Source organism: Macadamia integrifolia, chromosome 2 (assembly GCF_013358625.1).
Source record: "Macadamia integrifolia cultivar HAES 741 chromosome 2, SCU_Mint_v3, whole genome shotgun sequence".
NCBI classification, from domain to species: Eukaryota; Viridiplantae; Streptophyta; class Magnoliopsida; order Proteales; family Proteaceae; genus Macadamia; species Macadamia integrifolia.
Window position 1 is genome coordinate 18413712 of NC_056558.1, and position 6000 is coordinate 18419711.

The 6000-nt window shown below is 37.8% G+C and overlaps 1 long non-coding RNA gene across 2 annotated transcripts in view; it reads left to right on the top strand.

The window, feature by feature from the left end:
- Positions 1–3608: 3608 nt before the first annotated feature.
- The window catches only part of LOC122088430, a 6907-nt gene continuing 4515 nt past the window's right edge, over positions 3609–6000 (top strand). Inside the window, exons 1-4 of one of the 2 annotated variants that reach the window (XR_006143061.1) lie at positions 3609–3801; positions 3964–4034; positions 5099–5224; positions 5473–5517. This is a non-coding gene — a long non-coding RNA (uncharacterized LOC122088430). Of the gene's footprint in view, positions 3802–3963; positions 4035–5098; positions 5225–5472; positions 5518–6000 lie in introns of those variants that run through there. The other variant, XR_006143060.1, reaches the window with a different exon arrangement.

Below are 6000 nucleotides of genomic sequence, written 5' to 3' on the forward strand. Positions count from 1 at the left end.
ATATACCGTATATTGAGGTGTATTTTCTATTATTGTTCAACAATAGAGATTATTGATTGAATCAAAGTTTGTTTTGAGTGGTATTCAATCTTGGGATTATTTGGCCAGATGTCAATGGAAAGACATCAGTATTAGTGTAGCCCAAGTGGGAGATTGTTAGGACTCTTATGTGGGCTTAACTGATATTGATTGACCCATTGGGTCCAAGAGAATAAGGACCACTCTAATTAGGAAACTTCTAGCCCTATTCTATTGTGGGAATGGAATAGGGTTTATGGATTCTATTATATATAGAATACTGACGGTCCCTGCAGCTATTACTTTTCATAATAATATTTTGGGAGCACTGCTTTCTCACAGAGCTAGTGTAGAGACAGAGAGAAGATCCCTTAGTAAGAGGCTGCAAAAGATCTCAGTAGAAGGACCGATATTGCGTGGTTCTTCATTATAGTTCGTAGTACAAACGTCAACCTTGATTTAGGGACTTTATTCACGCTCAACAGGTATGTGATCGATTTATTTCCATTATTCATTCTTGTATTCTATACACTATAGGTCATTCAAATGATTCTAGGATTTAGAATCACTAACAGGGCATGGCCAGTGAAACTAAAAAGTAGGTTGTATTGTGGAGTTGACATAGTAGCTGGCTGGCTTGAGTTTTCAGCTACAAATCTCTTGAAGGAAGAAGACATCTGCATTTTCAGGCTCATTAGCTCGGGAAAGATGTTCGTGCATGGATACTCTATTGCTTTATAAGTTCCTGAACTTGAAGCCTGAAAATTTGAAAACCCTTTCAACTCATGGGAATGTTACTTATTTCCCAAGGGTTGTTTCCCCTAATAATCCGGGGAAATGTTTCTCTTTGGTGGATGATTTTTATCAACTTGTCTTTCAAAAATCTTAAAAGAAGTTATCAAGCAAAACTTATTTACTTGGATTTCTAAAAGAAAAAATAGTTTCTATGCAAATCATCTTTTCCTCTTTTTTTCTTTGATAAAAGTATTAGCTTTTCTTTGGGGTTTGTTTTAACTTTTCCTTTTTGCCTTGGTTTCAGACACAATGGTGCTATTGTATTTGATGTTACTGTGTTGGATTATGACATGAAGGATGTTCAGCCCAGAAAACCTTGCTTTACAATTTCTATCAGCCCCTTTATCCTAGATCAGTCTTGTTTGGTAAGAGTTTATATATATATATATATATTTGATGAAGGGTAAGAATTTATATTTATTCTCCCTCTCTCTCTCTCTCTCAAAAAGAATTAAAAAGTGTTCTTGTTGGATGACCCTACAGTATGTTCCTGGCTCCTTCGCGAGATCCAATGATCTTAAGGAAAGCTGTGAGTTGACTCACAGATCGAAAGGTGGGTCTAACTGCTTCCAGTCCTTCATATTCACTTCCCTCTAGTGGTTGGCTTGGCCAGGTAGATCAAGGTATGGTGCATTAAATGTGCAACTTCTGTGTATCCTAAAATTGCTGCATAGGGAAGAGTCACAACAAACTAAGAAAGGATCAAAATTGCTATTTTTGACATCAATGTTAATAAAATAATGTAAATATGCTGGATTTTTAATGAGCCTAGGTCTCATTTTTGACAGCACAGGCTAGGTTTCTTAATACAGCATGATGTCTTTTTCTTTTACTTAGAGGCATCTTCAAAGGGATGGTTATATGGCGAAATAGGGATGTCAGATTAACCTTTTTAACTCTGAATCAGTATAGGGGGACTAAGGTTAATCACCATTTCTCTTTCCTCCCCTGTCCCAATTCACCAGCTTGAGTCCCCCTTCCCTTTAAGTTACTAAGAAAGGGTGGGGAATGGTCTATTTATCGGGAACCCCCTTGGTACCACAGAGGCCTGCTGGGTCACCTCAAAAAGGCGCCACGTGGTGCCTCAGGATTGGCTTAAAAGGTCATTTTTCACATCAAATTTCTGAATATGATATCCCTCAATCCTTTAGTCTGATTTTCACATTTCAGATGTCATTTGAAAGGTCTTGAAATGAAATATCAATGATATAAAAATTTGGTGGTGATGTGGCAAAAAATATATTCAAATATGGGCTGCAATTTGATAGGGACAATTTTAGTAAAAGAATGGCTAAATCAAACCATTTTTGCACCATTGTTTAGGAAATGGTTTAAAATGATAGAACATAATATAATATAAAATTTGGGACCAATTAATTAATATAAGCGGTAATTTGGTCATTTCATTTAGCAATACTTTGGTTTCATATTTGCACCAAACTTTAGATTTAGGTTAAATATGATTAAAAAAAATATTCCATTCTTGGACTTTTGGTAGAGATGTAGATTTTGGGTTATATTCGACAGTTTTGCCTTTACATGCTATGTAAATATGTAAATATTAGATAGAGCACACTATTTGAAGTATCAAAATTAGATTCGGCACATCCATCGACTTACAATAATGTATTAGATAAGCACTTATTTTGGAACTTTCATGTGTTTTTGCAATTTGGCACAAGATAATGGCCTCATATATTGATTTCAATTCCCTAACTAATGACATTTTATTCGTTAATAATATTTTTTACTTTAATTAATTAGAATTATTTTGTTGGTTGAGTCAACTAAGAAACTTCTACTAGTCAACATAAAATATTTGTCACATGGAAATTTTTTTTTTTTTTTTTTTTTGTTGGATAACATGGCAATAGTTAGATAGAGCTAAAATTGGTGGGCATAAAGATCCTAAGATCTTCGTCCACATGTCAAATCTCAGCTAAATGCATTGAAAAACTCAAGACTATAGAAAGAAAAAAAGATTCATCTTTTTTTCTTTTGCCAATGATGGGTATCCACGCCTTTAGTCTGACTAGTCCAGCGGGCCCATACTAACCTTACAACTACATGGACCGGATCATACTGGGGTTAAACTTAGGACGTTCGAGTTTATAGCTCGTACCAAGTCCGTTGCTCACCAACTGCGCTAGCCCATTGGGTTAAAGAAAATGAACCTACATGATGCATATATATAAAATTGAATTTGGGGTTAAATTGACACTGACGTAATCCAATTCAATTACCATATTTCCAACTCATAGAATTACTACATAATATTTGTAGTTTTGCACATGCCATTTACCCACCCCTCCCTCCACCCAAAAAAAAAAAAAAAAAAAAAACCAAACGGCACAACTAAAGTTGCATTGCTTTGGTTCTTTCTCAAATTGGCAATCTGTAGCTTGTGTGCTTAATAGCGATGATACCTGTCTGGACTTAGCCACTAGAGTCATAGTAGAGGATATTTTTATTTGATTTCCCCTTTTGCTATGGTAAGTTCCAGTTTATCTCTCATCTCTAATAGAGGCTCATTTCTCAGCTAAAAGGACCTTAGCTCTAGGGTTGACTCATTTTTTGTGGTTACAACACCTTGAAAAAAGGAAAAAGGGAAAAGGGAGAAGGGAAAAGGACAAGCATGCTATGCTTGCAGGATACCCAAGTATAAGGTATACTAGTATGCCTTGGACCGTTGGATTAGAGGTGCAAAATCTACACCATTGATTTAAAAATTGTAAAGAAATGGATACAATTAACATACCTGACAAATACACCGGCAACTACCTGCGAAAGACACACAGTTTGTCGATTTCAGACTTCCTTTCTTTTCATCTCTATCCCCCTGACTAGGTGTGGTGAACTTTCCCTTTTGCGAACAAAAAGCTTCTCTGTTGGCCAAACCACCACGTCCTTGACTGCATCTGCTACTGGGTGAGTTTAACGTCGCTGATTTCGATCTGTTGGGAGAAGCTGAGGAAGTCTCTAATATTTGTAAGTTTATATCTTGTAAAGTTGCGTGCGAGTTCCTACGTCGTTCTCTCTGTTGCCGCTGCTACTGATATCCGGAGATGCTGCGCAATAGATTCTATGTATATGTTATGCACTTTCCCTTTTTTGGTAAGAAAACGCTTATAACTTGTCGATTCTGTTCAGGTCTATCACTGCTGCTGCTACGGTGTTCGATTAACGTCTCTTGGGAGAAGCTGCGAAACTCTTTGCTACTGGTACGTATCTGTCTCCTGAAGTTATATTCGAGTTTTTGTGTGGTTCTATGAATCATCGCTGCTATTGATATGTGGACAAGTGAAGTGCTGTAGACTTTATTTTTCTTTAATTTTTAGTGGTTTCAGAAAACCTAGGGCTGTTTGTTGTGTGATAGTGGACGAGGAACATGGTATTGTCTAAATTCCAATCAGTGTTAACTGATGCTTCTGAAACCTGGGCAGTGTGATGTTTGTATGTTACTGCCATCTGCCACTGAAAGGAGCCACTGGCATCAATTGCTTAATTCTTGTTAAGCGTAAGAGGAAGTCCCATAGGCTGATCTAGTCCCAAATGTTTGCATTTTTTTTTTTTCATTAACTTACATTGATTTGTTGGTATGTTAATTATTATTTTTCTCACAAAAACGTTTTTTTGAGAAATTTACCACTGATTAAAGGAATCCTATGTTTTTGAGGTTCATTAGCATGATAGATTTTCCACAAAAATCAGGAGATCCTATGTTTTCAAGTGAAACGAAATGTTGTTATGAAATTTTTTATCTTTGTGAAGTCTTGAAGAACAGTAGGAATAGGAAAATTTATGTGGGTAGGACTATTGTTGGACTTTTGATGAGTGAAAAATGGGGAAAATTGTAAATGTGATAGTTTCCCATGATTGTTGACTATAATTTAGATAGACCTAAAGTCCGAGTAAAAATATAAACCTGGAATCGATATGCAATGTTCATTTATGTAAGAATAATGGGAATGGTGTATGCGCCATTTCCATTATTTTCTTTCTTTCTTTTGTTTTTAGAGAAAATTATATTGCCACCCCTTGAACTTTGGTCCTTATTCAACGCCACCCTTTGGACTTTTTGAAAAGTCATAGCCACCCTCTAAAAATTAAAAAAATTCCAAATCGGTCCCTGTCGTTAGCCGACTGCGTTAAGTGAATGAAAATCTGTTAGTTTTTTTACAATATACCCAAAACACTCCCACCTATTGTGAGAGGACAATATTGCTCTCCCTTTCATTTCTTCTTCTAAACCCATCTCCTTCTCACTCCTCACTCACTCAAATAGGGTCGAACAAGAAGAAGAAGAAGACAATAACCTGCAACTCGATCATACCCTCCGGCGTGCGATTCTTAGGTAGAAAGCTGACTGGCGTGCGAACCTCTTCCCTCCGGCGTGCGAATCTCTCCCAAGGTATGTAGGGTTTGGCTTCTTCTTCTTGGGCATTTAGGGTTCTTCTTCCTTGGTTAATCTAGGGTTTGGTTATTTCATTTTTTAGTATTTCTTAATGGAACTGGACTCGAAGGAGAGAGTTGGGTTTATGTTGGTGTCTTCGGGCTTAAAAATTGGGATTTGAGAGCACACTATTTGGGATTTGTATTGTAATGCCCCGCTTCTTAAACCCGGTCTGACTTCGCGGTTGAACCGGTTTAACCATGCAGGAACCGAACCAGAGGATGTTAGAGCGGGTTCCTTATGGGCTATGATGGCACGGGTGACCTTAAACACCGGCTGGCCCGACAAGTCCGAGCCAGTGCCAGAAGAGACGGGAGTGCCCAAACCGTGTACGTGCACCTACCATAAGGCTATGTACGGATAAAACAGGTATTATATCTGTATTTTAAGGTATATACGCATGCTACATCGTATGCCTGGGGTGGGGTTCGAGCCGAGGTCCGAACCCGGTCAAAATCCCAAGTCTTAGCTCTCAGGTGGGTAGGACAGGTGGGTACACCCACCCACCTGAGTGACCCATCCAACACTATTCACTTAACTAGGAATAGTATATAAGGCTTTATGATTTCTTTTCTTTCCATTTATTACCCTCGTACGTTTGGTGAGAAAAGTAAAGAGGAGAGAGAAAAGAAAGGGAAGAAGAAAGGAAGAGGAAGAAAGGAAGGATTTCAGTGGCGCCGAAGCTAGATCTTGCCATTCCGGTGCCGGGAGAGTAATCTTCAACTCTAGATCTA